Source organism: Cervus canadensis, chromosome 29, assembly GCF_019320065.1.
Source record: "Cervus canadensis isolate Bull #8, Minnesota chromosome 29, ASM1932006v1, whole genome shotgun sequence".
NCBI lineage: Eukaryota > Metazoa > Chordata > Mammalia > Artiodactyla > Cervidae > Cervus > Cervus canadensis.
This window is the reverse complement of record NC_057414.1, coordinates 20,812,332-20,832,629: the sequence shown is the minus strand read 5'-3', so window position 1 is coordinate 20,832,629 and position 20,298 is coordinate 20,812,332.

Genomic DNA, 20,298 nt, shown 5'->3' with positions numbered 1-20,298 from the left:
ATGGTTGGATGGCATCACCAAATCGATGGGCATGAGTTTGGAGTAACTCAGGGGGATAGTGAAGGACAGGGAAGCCTGACATGCTGAACTTCATGGGGTCACAAAGAGTCAGACACAACTTAACGACTGAGCAACAAAATACATGGGAGAGACCCAAGAGTACTGAGTAACTTTCCAAATGGCTGAAACTCTCATTTAAAATAACATCTTCAGCTAAACACAAAAGAGGATGGTGGGGGTAGGGGTTTGGGGCTACAAAGGGGAGAAAGGCAGTTCACATGAAGATGGAAAGGCGACTGTTTGGTAAATAAATATTTGCTGAGCCTTGAAGAGACAGTGGGACATACAGAAGACTTTTTAACAAATAGACCACTGGGTCCTCTTTGTCTAGCACACTAGTTCATATTATAGTTACCTATGGTGATAGCACTATTCCTGAAATAGACCCTCTACCTAAATTCTTCAGGCAGTTAGGGGCAAGGTCCAACATTCTTTCCAAAGTCTTTTGGGCCTTGATTGTTTTCAGCTTGAAATAATCCACATGCCAGAGATATTTTGGGGTAGCAAATTCGATTTTCCTTGACTTGCAGTGGGGATATATCCCAATAAACACATTACTAGTTGAAAATGTATTTAATGCACCTAACCTAGCAAACACCATAGCTTAGCCTAGTCTATGTTAAATGTCTTCGGATCAGTTACATTTGCCTACAGTTGGGCAAAATCATCTAAACCAAGTTCAGTTCAGTTCAGTCACTCAGTCGTGTCTGACTCTTTGCGACCCCATGAATCACAGCATGCCAGGCCTCCCTGTCATCACCAACTCCCGGAGTTTACTCAAACTCATAACCCAAAGCCATTATCTAATACAGTTCGTTTTGTTGTTGTTCAGTCACTCAGTTGTGTCTGACTCTGCAACCCCATAGACTGCAGCATGCCAGGCTTCCCTGTCCTTCACCATCTCTCAGAGCTTGCTCAAACTCATGTCCATCAAGTTGGTGATGCCATCCTATCTACCCTCTGTTGTCTCATCCTCTATCTCATCCTCTGTTGTCCCCTTCTCCTCCTGCCTTCAATCTTTCCCAGCATCAGTGTCTTTTCCAGTGAGCCAGCTCTTCACATCAGGTGGCCAAAGTACTGGAGCTTCAGCTTCAGCATCTGTCCTTGCAATGAACATTCAGGGTTGATTTCCTTTAGGATTGCAGTATCTCTTATAATTGACTGAATGCTACACTAAAAGTGAAAAGTGAAAGGTTGTATGGGCACAGAAAGCTTTAAGTGTGTTGGCTGTTTACCCTCGTGACTACATGGCTGACTTGGAGCTGTGGTCTACTGAAACTGCCCAGGATCACAAGAGGGTATTGTACCACATACCTCTATCTTAGGAAAAGATCAAAATTTTAAACTGGATGCACATTGCTTTCACACTACCATAAAGATGAAAAACCCTCAACTGAACCATTGAAAGTCAAAAACTATTTATAAATACAACATGAACAAATAATACATACAACTCTAAAAATTCTTCCACCCAGTTATATTCCACCCAATCCTTCTCCTCTAACTTCACCTCATTCCTGTATTGTTCTTGCTCCCTTAATACTAATCAAGCCAATAGGATAAAAACAAGTGTCATTAAGTGAGAAATTAAAGTAATATTTGGCAGTTTTTCTCTTTCTTTAATAAAATGTTGTTTTCAGAATGCTAAGCAATTGTCAGAAACAATGAATTAGAGCTACATACAGCAAGAGAGAGATATTTTTAAACTGCAGGATTATTTAAAGAAATAAAAAGCATAATATTATTCATGTAAATTAAAACATATACATACATAAAATACTGTATGAATGCTTATATGCAAACCTACATAACAATACTGCTCAGATTTTCAGTGAGATATACATATCCAAAGGCATATATATAAAACATTAGAATAGATATCAGATGGATGGGGGATGGGAGTAAAGAATGGAAGTTTGTATCAAGTCAAAACAGGGTAAAGCAAGAAAAGATGAATGGTACTTATCTGTCATAAACTCTAGAGTATGCTTGACTAATCTCAGTACATCTTTGATCTCCTCAAAACCTAAAATATTTAAACAAGAAAGACATACATAAACTGATTTGGAAAGATGTCTGAGTTAAAGTCAAAGCTATGGTTTTTCCAGTAGTAGGGATACGAGAGTTGAACCGTAAAGAAGGTTGAGTGCTAAAGAATTGATGCTTTTGAACTGTGGGGCTGGAGAAGACTCGAGAGTCTCCTGAACTGCAAGAAGATCAAGCCAGTCAATCTTAAAGGAAATCAACCTCAAATATTCATTGGAAAGACTGATGCTAAAGCTGAAGCTCCAATATTTTGGATACCTGATGTGAAGAGCTGAATCATTGGAAAAGACCCCGATACTGGAAAAGACTGAGGGCAGGAGGAGAAGCGGGCAACAGAGGATGAGATGGCTGGATGGCATCACCAACTCAATGGACATTAATTTGAGCAAACTCTGGGAGATGGTGAAGGGCAGGGAAGTCTGGTGTTCTGTAGTCCATGGGGTCACCAAGAGTTGGACATGACTAAGTAACTGAACAATAACTGAGTTATAAAGTAAAAGAGGTAGTTGCAGAGTAGTTTGATCCCATTTATGTAAAAATAAATACATATGCACAGATACCTATGATCATGTGTGTTCAGAAAATTTCTGACCTTGCACAAAAAAAAAAACTTAAAATTTATGTTTGGTGAATAGATCTGGGAGGCAAAATTTCAATTTTATGCATACATCAATATAATCTTCTATTTTCTTAATCTAGGAGTTAATATAAGTATAATAAGTTTTTTTAAAAGTAACCAAAGAAATTTGAAGACCAAGCTAATTCAGAAGATACAGACAGAGAACTGTGCTTCATTTAAAACTTTGGAAACTCAATTCCATAAACATTTATTTCAGATTCAATAGAATGGGTGAGAAGTAGGGGTAATAATATGTGCCAATTTATGGGGATGAGGTATTAATTTAAAACATAAAGATATTTGTGCCCATGAAGAAGCTAAAGGAAATAAAAAGATAATAAGAAAGCTGCATATTTTCCCCATGGGGTTAGGGTCAGGTAGGCTAAGCTGACAAATACATATAATGGTATATATGACCTCAGAATCTTATTCTTCCTGGCAATCACCTCTCCCAAATGCATTTAGAAATAGCTCAGGAAACACAGAACATCACGTCATATAAGTAAACATACTACTCACACAGAGTAGAGAGTACCTCCTGGGGTGAGCCTGGAGAACTCATAGAACTTCAACAAAGGAGATCCCCAGGAGACGGGAATTTTGGCAGGACCGCTGAGCTTATATGTTGCCCATGTCCAAAATCACAGCTCATGTCGATCCTGCGTGTGTGCTAAAACATTTTTTAAGTGTCTTGATACTCATTTTTAATATATGAATACATACAAAATACTAAAACAGTGCCTGACCTACAAAAAGTGATCAATCAGTTCAACTGCTGGGCTAAGTATATATTCCATGCCTACTACTTATCAGGCATTGCTTGAGGGTCTATAGAAATACCAATGAACAAAATAAGCAAAAATCTAGAACTTCATCAAGGTTACATTTAATAGGAAAACAAACCCTAAATAAATAACTAAAATATGTAGTATATCAGATGGTGATAAATGTACAGAGAATGATGATTAAAAAAAAAACAAAACAGTTAAGGCAATAGTAACTACAAGGCCAAGGGGGGACTTCAATGTAAACAGAATGGATGGTGACACCGGAATTAAACACCTAAAGAAGGTGACGGATAGTCATGCAGATTTGTGCTTTGAGGGTTCCCAGTCATCCAGCACACATCTTTGAGCACCGTGGCAGACAAATATTGAGCATTTACTATGAGCTTTGGCACTGCACTAGCACATGTAATATCTTACTTAATCTTCATAAACATGGTTTAAGAAAGAAATATAACTTAGAGAAGTTAAGTGTTTCACACAAAGTTGCTCAACTACCCAGAAACAACACCAGGATTTGACCTGATGGCTTAGACACCAAATCTGTTATCTGAACCTCATGTTTATTTACTGAGTACCAGACAATTTTGTGCTCCCAGAGAATCTCATATTTTTCCTGGATGCACTTCACATTATATTTAAAGTATCGCTCATATAATTACTTCTTGAATGTTTGGGGGTATTTTTCAAACTACATTACACACACTAGGAAGGCAGGGCCCAACTGAACTTCTCTTGCTCACCACTGAATTTGTAGCACCTAACATCATGTGACAGTACACAGGAGGTGCTCAATTCATGTCTTAGGAATTAATCAATCCAACATACCTAATCATCACAATTTCTTTGCAGTATTTTAGTGGTTGTAACGAGAACATGTTACTTTTCCCATCTTTCAAAAAAATATTTAATGTAGAAAAGTTAAAGGCACCAAGTGGCCTTGACATTCTGAGAAATATGATCAAAGTAGGGCTTTGGGAAGATTATTCCATAAGTTGCAGTTGATTACCATAGTTTTGTCTGTTCAGCATCTATTCTTCATATATAATACCCCAATTGTTCTTTGGAATATCACCTCTCTCTCATAAGAGCTCCCTTTGTGGGAGTCTACCCCATCATTTAGCTTCAAGGATGATTGAATAACAGTTCTAACATCCACAGATCTATCCTCTGACCTCAAGTGTACCCATCACAAAGCAGGCTAAAAAGACACAATCTGAGATATTCAAATAAACTTTGGGAAAAGAGACTCCTTGCTTCTCTGAGTTGCTAGCATGTTAAAATGTGTATCTGGAGTTACTCCTACTCATCTATGCAAAATCATAAGAAGAATCTGCCTGAAGAAAGAAACCTGAAAAGGAGAAAAGAAGGTATTATTTATCTTCTATAGAAGATATGGGAATAAGCATATTCCTAAAAACAACTGTTTATACCTAAATATATCCATCCTTTTTTTAAATTTTTTATGGAAGTATAGTTGATTTACAATGATGTATTAATCTGCTGCCCAGCAAAGTGACTCATATAATCTTTTAATCTTCTTTTCCATTATGGTTGATCATGTGATAGTAAATATAATTCTCTGTGCTACAGAGTAGGACCTGTTGCTTATCCTATATATAATAGTTTGCATTTGCTAATTCCAAACTCCCAATCCTTCCTGCCCCCAATGCATCCATCCTAAAAGCCATGCCCCCGGAATTTTCTGTTATGTGAACAATAGATACATTCCTTTTTTGTCCTTGAACCAATCTGAATTAGCATATTAGTTAACAATTGCTTACAATGCTCATAATGAATTACCCTAACTTTAATGGCTTAAAACAACAAAAATCACATTATACCTCACAGTTTCTAGTAGTTAAGAACATAATGTGGCTTGGATGGAATTTTCTGGCTCTGTGTCTCTGATATTATTGCCCATAGGTCTCATGCTATAGTCATCCAATGGTTTGACTGAAATGGGGAATCCCTTTCTGAGATAATTCACTGACGTGGCTGACAGGTTCATGCTGGCTGCAGGCTAGGGTAGGGGGTCTCAGTTTCTTTCTTGAGTGCCCTCACAGCATGATAATGAGCTTCTCTCAAAGTGAGAAAAGAGCCTAAGACCAAGGCTGAAATGTCTTTTAACAACCTAACCAACTAAACTTGAAAGTCAAACCATCACTTCTGCCATATTCTATAGGTCTCACAAGGGCAGCCTTAATTCAGTGGGGGAAAAATGCTCAAAGAAATGAATACCAGAAGATGAAGACATTTAAGAGTTATCTAGAAGACTGATTACCATAACTAGCTTTCACTGCATTGTAAAAAGTCCTGTCTGAAAAGTAGAACACTGCCTAACACCATACAGAAAGATAAACCCAAAATGGATTAAAGACCTAGAGATAACATCAGAAACCATAAAACCCTTTGAGGAAGACATAGGCAGAACACTGCATGACATAAATCATGGCAAGATACTCTATAACCCATCTCCTAGAATAAAGGAAATAAAACAAAAATAAACAAGTGGAACCTAATTAAACTTAAAAGCTTTCCACAGCAAAGGAAACCATAAACAAGGTGAAAAGATAACCCTCAGAATAGGAAAAAATAATAGCAAATGAAACAATTAACAAAGGATTAATTTCCAAAATGTACCAGCAGCTCATGCAATTCCATACCAGAAAAAATGAACAACCCAATCAAAAAGTGAACTAAAGAGCTAAACAGACATTTTTCCAAAGAAGATATATAGATGAATAATAAACACATGAAAAATTGAACTGACTGAAGATGCTCAACATCACTCATTATTAGAGAAATACAAATCAAAATTACAATGAGATTTCACCTCACACCAATCAGAATCAGTTCAGTTCAGTCGCTCAGTTGAGTTCGACTCTTTGTGACCCCATGGACTGCAGCATGCTAGGCTTCCCTGTCCATCACCAACTCCAGGAGCTTGCTCAAACTTATGTCCATTGAGTCGGTGGTGCCATCCAACCATCTCATCCTCTGTCATCCCCTTCTTCTCCTGCCTTCAATCTGTATGAACATCAGTGTCTTTTACAATTAGTCAGTTATTTACATTTCGTGGCCAAAGTATTGGAGTTTCAGCTTCAGTCCTTCTAAAGAATATTTAGGACTGATTTCCTTTAGGATTGACTGTTTGAATCTCCTTGCAGTCCAAGGGATTCTCAAGAGTCTTCTCCACATCACAGTTTAAAAGCATCAATTCTTTGGTGCTCAACTTTTTTTATAGGCCATGTCTCACATCCATACATGACTACTGGAAAAACCATACCTCTGACTAGGCGGACCTTTGTCGGCAAAGTAATGTCTCTGCTTTTCAATATTGTCTAGGTTGGTCATAGCTTTTCTTCCAAGGGGCAAGCATCTTTTAATTTCATGACTGCAGTCACCATCTGCAGTGATTCTTGGAGCCCAAAAAAATAGTCTCTCATTGTTTCCATTGTTTCCCCATCTATTTGCCATGAAGTGATGGAACCAGTTGCCATGATCTTAGTTTTCTGAATGTTGAGTTTTAAGCCAGCTTTTTCACTCTCCTCTTTCACTTTCATCAAGAGGCTCTTCAGTTCCTCTTCACTTTCTACTAGAAGAGTGGTATCATCTGCATATCTGAGGTTATTGATATTTCTCCCATCAATCTTGATTCCAGCTTGGGCTTCATCTAGCCCAGCACTGTGCATGATGTAGTCTGCATATAAGTTAAATAAGCAGGGTGTCAATATATAGCCTTGGTGTACTCCTTTCCCCATTTGTAACCAGTCTGTTGTTCCATATCCGGTCCTAACTGTTGCTTCCTGACCTGCATATATGCTTCTCAGGAGGCAGGTCAGGTGGTCTGGTGTTCCCATCACTTGAAGAATTTTCAACAGTTTGTTGTGACCTACACAGTCAAAGGCTTTGGAGTAATCAATAAAGCAGAAATAGATGTTTTTCTGGAATTCTCTTGAGTTTTCTATGATTCAGTGGATGTTGGCAATTAGATCTGATAGAGTGCCTGAAGAACTATGGACAGAGGTTCATGACATTGTACAGGAGGCAGTGATCAAGACCATCCCCAAGAAAAAGAAAGGCAGAATGGTTGTCTGAGGAGGCCTTACGAATAGCTGAGAAAAGAAGAGAACCTAAAGGCAAAGGAGGAAAGGAAAGATATATCCATTTGAATGCAGAGTCCCAAAAAATGGCAAGGAGATATAAAAAAGCCTTCCTCAGTGATCAATGCAAATAGAGGAAAACAGTAGAATGGGAATTGCTAGAGATCTCTTCAAAATTTAGAGATAACAAGGGAACATTTCATGCAAAGATGGGAACAATAAAGGACAGAAATTTGTATGGACCTAACAGAAATAGAAGATATTAAGAAAAGGTGGCAAGGATACACAGAAGACCTATACAAAAAAAGATCTTCATGACCCAGATAACCATGATGGTGTGATCACTCACCTAGAACCAGACATCCTGGAATGCAAAATCAAGTGGGCCTTAGAAAGCTTCACTACAAACAAAGATAGTGGAGGTGATGGAATTCCAGTTGAGCTATTTTCCTAAAAGATGATGCTATGAAAGTGCTGCATTCAATATACCAGCAAATTTTGAAAACTCAGTAGTGGCCATAGGACTAGAAAAGTTCAGTTTTCATTCCAATTGCAAAGAAAGGCAAACTACTGCACAATTGCACTCATCTCACACGCTAGCAAAGTAATGCTCAAAATTCTCCAGTCAGAATGGACATCATCAAAAAATCCACAAATAACAAGTGCTGGAAAGAGTGTGGAAAAAAGGGAACCCTCTTGCACTGTTGGTGGAAATGTAAATTGATACAGTCACTATTGTAGACAGTATGGAGATTCCTTAAAACCTCAGAATAAAACTATCATATGACCCAGCAATACCACTTCTAGGCATATACCCTAAGGAAACCAAAACTGAAAAAGACATATGTACCCCAATGTTCATTGTAACACTATTTACCATAGCTAGGACATGAAAGTAACCCAGATGTCCATTGACAGGTGAATAGATAAAGAAGCTATGGTACATATATACAATGGAATATTATTCAGCCATAAAAAGGAACACATTTGAGTCAGTTCTAATGAGGTGGATGAATCCAGAGCCTGTTACACAGAGAGAAATAAGTCAGAAAAACATATCATATATTAACATATCTATGAAATCTAGAAAGACGGTACTGATGAACCTATTTGCCGGGCAGCAGTGGAGACCCAGACATAGAGAACAGGCTTATGGACACAAGGGGACAGAGTAGGAAGGAGAGGCTGAGACTAATGGAAAGAATAGTATGGAAACATAGACACTACCATGTGTAAAATAGATAGCCAATGAAACTTTGCTATATGACTCAGGGAATTCAAACTGGGGCTCTGTAACAACCTAGAGGTGGGGTAGGGAGGGAGGTGGGGGAGAGGTTCAACAGGGAGGGGACATATGTGTACCTGTGGCTAATTCATGTTGATGTATGGCAGAAACCAAAGCAATACTGCAAAGCAATTATCATTCAATTAAAAGCAAATACACTTTTTTTAAAGTCCTGTCTGAATTTATAGGTTACACAAGTTTTATAAATGTCATATGTACTCTGATAAAAGGTTCAAAGACCTATTAAAGAAAACTAACCTCATCAAGATAAGCTCCAGGGATACTTCAAGCATACTTGAAGCATGCTTGAATCAGGCCTTGAAATTTTTTCAATTTACTTTTTACATACAGATGAAAAGAAGACATTTTAAGGCTGAGAAAAGATAAAGGTATAAAGAAGTATTAATATAAATTAATATAAGTTAATAAGGTAGTCTGTTATGACAGAAGTGAACAGGGGGATCCTAGTGGAAGATAGTGCAGTCAATGACTGTTGAAACTGCTTGTGTTAGGGCCCTGAATACTTTTTAAAGAGCTTATATTTAATTTGGTAGCAATTTTCCTCAAAAAATAAAAGCAACATTAAGGAGACTGGAAAGGGAAAGGGTAGGCCCAACCCTAGTCTCTCTGTACAGACATTGCTACACTCAGATTTACCAACTTCTCAGTAAGAAGGTTGTTGGTATCTTACATGATTCCTGGCAAAACCTCCATGGGCAAAGACCTGATTCTTATCTTTTCAATGCCAAAAGTTCCATTTATTCATTTATTCAAGGTTGATTAGATTCTTGGGGACTAATTAATGTGACTCACACTCACTACATATTGATTAGCAACTTGAAATCTAATTTCTTCACTTATAATGAGAAACATTATTGCCTCATGGACCAAAATTCTCAAGTGGATAGTGTATTCTTTTTCTAGTGGGCAAGATGTCTTGGGAAACAAATTAATATGAGAAAGTTGCTTGGTAAGTGTAGAAATGATAGAAAGGAAATATGATGATCTTAATGAATTTATAATTAATTGATTTTTCTGTGTGTTTATAGCACTTGACTTATTTGCTCACTCCACAAATATTTACTCAGCATCTTCTAGTCCCTCACTCCTATGAGTTGCTAAGGCATGTTAAAATATATGAAACTTAGCCTCTGCCATCGGTAGGAGGACAAATGGGGAACCAACATTAATCAAGATCTCAGTATGTGCCACGCCTTATACTAGGTGATTTATGGCCATATCTCTTTGAATTTACATAATTCTAACAGGAATTTAGATTTTACTTTGCCCTTCAAAGATGAGAAAAAACTTTAAATTAAAAATTCAGTTTTAGCAACTTACACAAGATCACAGAAGTAAGTAGTTTGATGACTAAATATATTTGTCAAAACTCATTAGATTGTACACTTAACTGGGGACTTGTATCATATACTTCAACAAAAATGATTAAAGAAAACGATTTCAGAAAGCCAAAGAGAAGATTTGTAAAGATATATTTTTGGAAAAAAAGGTTTTACACACTGTAAGTTCTCAACCCCCAACCAAGGAAGGAAAACAAAATGGTACTTTCTTTTCCTCAAGTCTATTTAAAGGCACACCCATGGTACCACTTAGAGAATCAGAATTGTATTCCTTAATGTTCCCCAGATTAGGCCTATGCAATATTTAAGTTTATTTGTCAACCTGGCTAGACTGTGGAGCTCAACTAATTTTTTGGTCAAATACAATCTAAATTTGGCTGTCAAGATTTTTTTTTTTCTAAATATGACTAATATTTAAATCAGTAGACTTTGGATAAAACAAATTAATCTCCATAGTATGGGTGGGTCCTATCCAATCAGTTGAAGTCCTTAAGAGCAAAGACAGAAAGTTCCCAAAGGAAGAATTCTGCTCCCAGAATACAACGTAAAAATCCTGCCTGAGTTTCCAGGCTTCAGACTCAAAACTGGAATATCAACTCTTACTTGAATCTCCAGTTTGTCAGTTTGCCCTATGGATTTAGGACTTGCTATGCACCACAATCATGTGACCCAATCCCTGAAAATATCTCTCTTCATCTCTCTATGTATATGTTATATCTATATCTATATCTATGTGTATATTCTATTGACTCTGCTTCTCTGAAGAACCCTGACTAATACAGATTTTGCTACACAGAGTAGTTTTCAAGGGCCAGAATCTTAAGGATGAATTTTTTGATTTGAGAAATCTAAATGCAATGAAGACAGTTGTATCCCAGGGTGCCAGGGACCAAGTACAGGCATTTCATTTCCAAAGGCAAAATGGGATAATACTTTAGTAGACAGCAGAGTCAAAGCTGTAGTCATAATAGTTGCCTCACAGAGATCTTCTAAAATTAGTTGATTGATCACGGTGTCCCTAGAAGTTAAATATATGAGTAGTCTACTTAATTCTTACTTGAATTTAGAGAACTTGGAAGAGTTCAAGGTCAAGTACACCAAAGTCTAGCTTGAATCATATAAACAGATTTGAAAAATTCCCAAACTTGAGTCAGTTTACAGATCAAGAACAACTTTAATGAAAGGGAGACCACATCCCCTTAAGGAAGGATCCAGTTATGCTACTAAAAATGTATGCTATTAATCTTTCTCCTAGCTTTTTTCCAAAGGGAAGGTCTGTTACCAAGGTGACTGTACAGTGGAGAAAAGGGAATTATCAGAAGCTTCAGAGAGATTAGTAGACCCTGGCTCTGAAGTGACACTGATTCAAGGAGACCCAAAAAGTTGCTGGAATTCCTTAGAGTAAGGACTTATAGAATTCAGGTGATTATTGGAATTTTAGCTCAGGTCCATCTCAGAGTACACCCAGTGGATAACATGATGGCTAATTTTATGTGTCAATTTGGCTGGACCACGGTGCCCAGATATATGGTCAAACATTATTCCAGATGTTCCTGTGAGGGTGCTTTTGGATAAGACTTACATTTAAATTAGTGGACTCTGAGTAAAGCAGACCACTTTCTATAGAAAGGTTGGTCCTCATAAATCAGTTGAAAAGTACAAGAGGCTGACCTCCTTTAAGCAAGAGGGACTTCTGACTGCCTTCAGACTTTATCTGCATATTAGTTCTTCCTGGTTTGCTAGCAGACAGCCTTTGAACTCAAATACAGCTCTTATCTAAGCCTCCAGTCTGCCAGCCTCCCTCATGCTATTTTAGACCCACCAAGCTTCCACAATCATATGAGTCAATTTCTTAAAATATATAATTTTTTAAAACTTAAATATATTTAATATAAATATATATATAAATATGTGATGTATGTATGTATGCATATATATGTATGTGTGCATATACATATTTCCTATTGGCTCTGTTTCTCTGCTGCTGCTGCTGCTAAGTCACTTCAGTCATGTCCGACTCTGTGCGACCCCATAGACGGCAGCCCACCAGGCTCCGCCATCCCTGGGATTCTCCAGGCAAGAACACTGGAGTGGGTTGCCATTTCCTTCTCTAATGCATGAAAGTGAAAAGTGAAAGTGAAGTCACTCAGTCATGTCCGACTCTTCATGACCCCATGGACTGCAGCCCACCAGGCTCCTCTGCCCATGGGATTTTCCAGGCAAGAGTACTGGAGTGGGTTGCCATTGCCTTCTCCATCTGTTTCTCTAGTGACCCTTATAATACAGTCTCCAAATCCATCCTGTAGTTATTTCCCCAGTTTTGGAATGCATTATTGGAATAGAAATATTCAGTAACTGACAGAGTCAGAATACTCATATAGATTTCTTGACTTGTAGAGTTTATGCAATTATGGTAGGAAAGGCCAAGTGGAATCTTCTACCTAAGTAGAATTGTCTCTGCCTGGGAAAACAGTAAACCAAAAGCAATACCACATTACTAGAGGGATTGCAGAGATTAGTGGCATTATTCTGTTGGTTTTCTTTCTCTGGAGAACTCAGAGAATTCAGTTTGACTCAAACCTGGGGATATAAAGCAAGCCAAGTTAGCAGGATAAAGTTGGCTTTACCTGCATTTCCAATTTGTTGGGACAAGAAATGAATATTTCCCCTGGATCAATGTGGGTCACTTGAGGTCATCTTGGTCCTAATGAATAGGGCTACTTAAAAATGTAGGCATCCCCACTAGCTAGAGTTGACAGGGGATTCATAAGAGTGTGAAAAGGAGTCAACAGTTTCTACCCAGAAAATGCCTAGGTCAAAGTAACTGTTCAATAAAAATTCCTGGTATTGAGAACTTTTCAAGAAACATAAGAAAGCACATCACCAAATTAATCCATAAATATTTACTGAACTCCTGTTCATGTGCGTGCTCAGTTGCTCAGTTCTGTCTGACTCATTGTGGCCTCCATGGACAGTAGTCCACCAGGATCCTCTGTCCATGGAATTTTCCTGGCAAGAATACTGAAATGGGTTGCCATTTCCTACTACAGGGGATATTCCTGACCCAGGGATTGAACCCGTGTCTACTGCATCTCTGGGATTGGCAAGAGGATTCTTTACCATTACACACTTCAGTTCAGTCACTTAGCCATGTCCAACTCTTTGCGACTCCACGGACTGCGGCATGCCAGGCTTTCCTGTCCATCACCAACCCCTGGAGCTTGCTCAAATGTATGTCCGTCTAGTCAATGATGCCATTGAAACAGCTCATCCTCTGTCATCCCCTTCTCCTCCTGCCTTCAATCTTTCCCAGCATCAGGGTCTTTTCCAAGGAGTCAGTCCTTCGCATCAGATGGCCAAAGTATTGGAGCTTCAGCTTCAGCATCAGTCCTTACAATGAATAGTCAGGACTGATTTCCTTTAGGATGGACTGGTTGGATCTCCTTGCAGTCCAAGGGACTCTCAAGAGTGTTCTCCAACACCACAGTTCAAAAGTATCAATTCTTCAGTGCTCAGCTTTCTTTATGGTCCAACTCTCACATCCATACATGACTACTGATAAAACCATAGCTTTGATTAGATGAACCTTTGCTGGCAAAGTAATATCTCTGCTTTTTAATATGTTGTCTAGGTTGACATACCTTTTATTCCAAGGAGCAAGTGTCTTTAAATTTCATGGCTGCAATCAATATCTGCAGTGATTTTGGAGCCCCAAAACATAGTCTCTTGCTGTTTATTGTTTCCCTATATATTTGCTATGAAGTGATGGGACCAAATACCAAGGTCTTAGCTTTTTGAATGTTGAGTTTTAAGCCAGCTTTTTCACTCTCCTCTTTCACCTTCATCAAGAGGCTCTTTAGTTCTTTGCTTTCTCCCATAAGGGTGGCGTCATCTGCATATCCGAGGTTATTGATATTTCTTCCGGTGATTTTGATTCCAGCTTGGGCTTCATCCACCCCGGCATTATGCTTGATGCACTCCACAAATAAGTTAAATAAGTAGGGTGACAATATACAACCTTGGCATACTCCTTTCCCAATTTAAACCAGTCCATTGTTTCATCTCCAGTTCTAACTGTTGCTTCTTGAAACCTGCAAGCAGATTTCTCAAGAGGCAGGTCAGGCGGTCTGGTATTCCCATCTCTTGAAGAATTTTCAACAGTTTGTTGTGATCCACGTGGTCAAAGGCTTTGGCATAGTCAATAAAGCAGAAGTAGATATTATTCTGGGACTCTTGCTTTTTTGATGATACAACAGACATTGGCAATTTGATCTCTGGTTGCTCTGCCTTTTCTAAATCCAGTTTGAACATCTGGAAGTTCACAGTCATGTACTATTGAAGCCTGGCTTCGAGAATTTTGAGCATTACCTTGCTAGCATGTAAAATGAGTGCAAATGTGTGGTAGTTTGAACATTCTATGACATTGCCTTTCTTTTAGTTCAACTGGAATTACATCACCTCCACTAGCTTTATTCATAATGATGCTTCCTAAGGCCCACTTGGCTTCACATTCCAGGACGTCTGGCTCTAGGTGAGTGATCAGACCATCGTGGTTATCTGGGTTATGAAGATCTTTTTTTTTGCATAGGTCTTCTGTGTATTCTTGCCACCTCTTCTTAATATCTTCTGCTTCTGTTGGGTCCATACAATTGCTATCCTTTATTATGCCCATCTTTGCATGAAATGTTCCCCTGGTATCTCTAATTTTCTTGAAGAGATCTCTAGCAATTCCTATTCTGTTGTTTTCCTCTATTTCTTTGCATTGATCACTGAGGAAAGCTTTCTTATCTCTCCTTGCTATTCTTTGGAATTCTGCATTCAGATGTCTATATCTTTCCTTTTCTCCTTTACCTTTAGCTTCTCTTCCTTTCTCAGCTATTTGTAAGGCCTCCTCAGACAATCACTTGGCCTTTTTGCATTTCTTTTTTGGGGGGATGGTATTGATCACTGCCTCCTGTACAATGTCACGAACCTCCATCCATAGTTCTTCAGGCACTCTATCAGATCTAATCCCTTGAATCTATTTGTCACTTCCACTGTATAATTGCAAGGGATTTGATTTAGGTCATACCTGACTGGTTTAGTGGTTTTCCCTACTTTTTTCAGTTTATGTCTGAATTTTACAAGAAGGAGTTCATGATCTGAGCCATAGTCAGCTCCCAGTCTTGTTTTTGCTGACTTTATAGAGTTTCTCCATCTTTGGCTGTAAAGAATATAATCAATCTGATTTTGGTATTCACCATCTGGTGATGTTCTTGGGTAGAGTCACCTCTTGTTTTGTTGGAAGAGGGTGTTTATTATGACCAGTGTGTTCTCTTGGCAAAGCTCTGTTAGCCTTTGACCTGCTTCTTTTTGTACTACAAGACCAAATTTGCCTGTTACTCCAGGTATCTCCTGACATCCTACATTTGCATTCCAGTCCCCTAAAATGAAAAGGACATCTTTTTTGTATGTAGGTTCTAGAAGGTCTTGTAGGTCTTTATAGAACTGATCAACCTCAGCTTCTTTGGCCTTACTGGTCAAGGCATAGACTTGGATTACTGTGATATTAAATGGTTTGCCTTGGAAATGAACAGAGATCATTCTGTCATTTTTGAGATTGCATCCAAGTGCTGCATTTCAGGCTCTTTTGTTGACTGTGATGGCTACTCCATTTCTTCTAAAGGATTCCTGCCTGCAGTAGTAGATATAATGGTCATCTGAATTAAATTTGCCCATTCCAGTCCATTTTAGTTCACTGAAATTGCACACTTGGGAAGCCATTATTAAGCTCCTAGACAGTGTTAAGTACTGTTTTAGATTCTGAGGATATACTAGTACACAGTTCAGTTCAGTTCAGTCGCTCGGTCGTGTCCGACTCTTTGCGACCCCATGAACCACAGCACACCAGGCCTCCCCGTCCATCACCAACTCCCAGAGTCCACCCAAAACCATGTCCATTGAGTCGGTGATGCCATCCAACCATCTCATCCTCTGTCATCCCCTTCTCCTCCTGCCCTCAATCTTTCCCAGCATCAGGGTCTTTTCAAATGAGACAGCTCTTCGCATTAGGTGGCCAAAGCATTGGAGTTTCAGCTTCAGCATCAGTCCTTCCAATGAACACCCAGGATTGATCTCCTTTAGGATGGACTGGTTAGATCTTCTTGCAGTCCAAGGGACTCTAAACAGTCTTCTCCAACACCATAGTTCAAAAGAATCAATTCTTCTGCGTTCAGCTTTCTTTATAGTCCAACTCTCACATCCATACATGACCACTGGAAAAACCATAGCTTTGACTAGACGGACCTTTGTTAGCAAAGTAATGTCTCTGCTTTTTAATATACTGTCTAGGTTGGTCATAACTTTCCTTCCAAGGAGTAAACGTCTTTTAATTTCATGGCTGCAGTCACCATCTGCAGTGATTTTGGAGTCCAGAAAAATAAAGTCGGCCACTGTTTCCACTATTTCCTCATCTATTTGCCATGAAGTGATGAGACCAGATGCCATGATCTTAGTTTTCTGAATGTTGAGCTTTAAGCCAACTTTTTCACTCTCCTCTTTCACTTTCATCAAGAGGCTCTTTAGTTCTTCACTTTCTGCCATAAGGGTGGTGTCATCTGCATATCTGAGATTATTGATATTTCTTTCAGAAATCTTGATTCCAGCTTATGCTTCCTCCAGCCCAGCGTTTCTCATGATGTACTCTGCATATAAGTTAAATAAGTAGGGTGACACTATATAGCCTTGATGTACTCCTTTTCCTATTTGGAACCAGTCTGTTGTCCCATGTCCAGTTCTAACTATTGTTTCCTGACCTGCATATAGGTTTCTCAAGAGGCAGGCAGGTGGTCTGGTATTCCCATCTCTTTCAGAATTTTCCACAGTTTATTGTGATCCACATAGTCAAAGGCTTTGGCATAGTCAATAAAGCAGAAATAGATGTTTTTCTGGAACTGTCTTGCTTTTTCAAAGATCCAGCAGATGTTGGCAATTTGATCTCTGGTTCCTCTGCCTTTTCTAAAACCAGCTTGAACATCTGGAAGTTCACGGTTCACATATTGCTGAAGCCTGGGTTGGAGAATTTTAAGCACTAGTACACAAAACAGACATACATCATTTCCTTCATAGAACTGTCATGCTAGCGAGGTGTAGGGGGCATACATAATAAACATGAGAATAAAAAGCAGAGCAGGGGGCTCAGAAATGTCAAGATAGATGAGGTAGGCATCATTGAGAAGGTAACAATCTGAGCAAATATGTGAATAAGGTAATGGAATAAGTCACAGAAATATGAGCAAGGAAGAGATAGAACATTCCAAATAGAAAAAGCAGTATAAGCACTCCAAAGATGGAAATCTTAAGTTTCACTTTTTTCTCAGCATGAACCTGTAAGGGGGAAGTCTTAGCCTTGAATAAATATTGAAATGCTTAATTAATATCTTAGACTGGACAATCTAATCTCTAAATTAAAGCCACATTTACAACTTTAAGGAATCATAATATTATCTGAGTGTAAGGCATTAAAAAGCAGAGACATTGCTTTGTCAGAGATATTACTTTGTCAGTACAGTTCCATATAGTTAAAGCTATGGTTTTTCCAGTAGTCATATATGGATGTGAGAGCTGGACCATAAAGAAGGCAGAGCGCCAAAGAACTGACGCTTTTGAACCATGGTGCTGGAGAAGACTCTTGAGAGTCCCATGGACTGCAAGATCAAACCAGTCAATCTTAGAGGAAATCAATTCTGAATATTCACTGGACGACTGATGCTGAGGCTGAAGCTTCAATACTTTGACCATGATGAGATGGTTGGATGGCATCACTGACTTGATGAGATGGACATGAGTTTGAGGAAGCTCTGGAGTGCTACACTCCATGGGGTCACAAACAGTTGGACATGACTGTGCAACCAAACAACAGCAAAGGAGTAAAGTCATAAGAAATATCCAAGTTTCTCTCCATGGTCATAGAAATATTTCCCCTAGTGAATACAGCTGAAAAGAGCATTTAGAGACAAAACAAAGTTGCTAATCATTCTTACAGCATAGCAATTATCTTAACAATTAGTTTATGCATTATAATCTTTTTCATGTATCTACTTAAGTTAATCCTTCTTCCCACAACCATATGAAGAAAGAAACTATAAGTGTTGCACTTTTTTTTTTTTGCAAAAAACTTTCAATTATGAGGGAGTTAGCTAAAGGACAGAGCTCTTATGAATGTGAGAACAGCGAAGCTTAAGATTTCTGCAAGATTTCCTGCTCTACACTGAACAAATGCAAATAACCAATTGCTCTCCATTGATATTTCCATTTTTACTGCAACCACAGGAATAAATGCCCTTGATTAGGTGCTTGGATAGACTGTGGTAAGGCAAGCCGCTTAGAAAGATATTTGAGTGGCTTGAACCCTTACTTATTTTTCAGCCACAGCTCATCAGCTCCACTGATAAGCTTCAGCACCGACTTTGGGGTTGAAATGTCATGATGGTATACAACATTTTCCTTGATGGCTCGAAAACTCCCTGACTTAACTTACTTCAATTTTCCCTTTTTATTGTCAAGTTCTCTTCTGAAAAGATGCATCAGACTTTTATAACTGTATTAGAGGTGGAAATTATAATCCTTGCCATTACAAAGCACTCACAAAAAGCATCAGGTATTGAGATCTAAAGAGAGCTGTCAAAATGATCTCGCAATAACTGGTGTTCTGGCTGCTTGAAGGAGCCTAAAAATATTCACCAGCATGCAAGCTCTCCTGCCCAGACATACATAAGAGGATGATGCAGAGTCAGAGGCCAGCTATTTGTTATTAAAATAGAATGTTAATGTAATAGAAGGTATTTGCTTATTTCAGCAAGACTACTATCCTAAACTCCGTAGAGTAATACCTTACCTTTAACAGCACAGTTCAGGGATCATTACGGGCAACAGCCACAATATGTCTAGTATAGTAATGGATGGTAGGTCAAGTTAGAATTTCCCACCCCATATCAGGAAGTTTGTAAAGGTGACCCAGAGTGATAAAAGCCTCAAATATCAGGTCCTCTACCATAGCACTTTGAACTCAAAAATAGATTGAGAGCAACAGAAATGATGCAGTTTCCCAGAAGATTGTCAGGCTGTTTAACCAGCCAAAGTTCCTGAGACCTAACTAGGACTTAGATGTTTAGTTTCATTTCTCCTTGCTTTCTCGTTAAAGAAGATGAGACAAAACCATTCCATCAAGGAGACTCAAATTTTTCTGCTTATCCTCAAAGTGCAAGATGTAGAAGACTCAGACAAGAAATCAACCTTGATAAAACTGTATTGCAAAAGGTACACTGAATACCTGTTATGCCCATTTGGACCACTAGAATTGTTTTTGCTTTCCCTCCCTCTCTTTTAAAGAATATTTGTTTCTTTATGTTTTAAATTCACACATTTTTCTTGTAGAAAACACAAGCATTTGTAAAGAAAAAACAGGTTTCCCATAATATCTCTAACCCACAAAAACCCTTATTATTTAGGTATATATGTCCAATATTTAATGTTTTATATATAGACAAAGCCAAAAGTTGAAAATCTGGATACCACTAAGATAGTATTTGTAGCTATTTCCAGAACTGATTATTCAAATATGACTAAGAAAAGAGAGAAAGCAAAAGATTTTTAAAATTAAGAAAAATGTATGAAGAGCTGAATCTACTTAGCCTTTCACACAGTAAAATCTGAATTAAAAGTAGGATAGAAGTAAAAATTTCAAACACATATTAAGTAGTAGGCACTACATATCATCAACTTTACTATTATAAGCTAGTGAGGAAAAGGAGGATAGCTTCAATATTTTAAGTCAGGCAGTGTGCTAAGTACTTTACAAATGCTATTATTGAATACATTTAATCCATATAACAATTCTAATTATAATCCTATTATATATTAGGCTTCCCAGGGGGCTTAATAGTAAAGAATCTGCCTGCCAATGCAGGAGATGCTGCTTCAGGTGGGGAAAATCACCTGAAGGAGGAAATGGCAACCCACTGCAGTATTCTTGCCTGAAAAACCCCATGGACAGAGG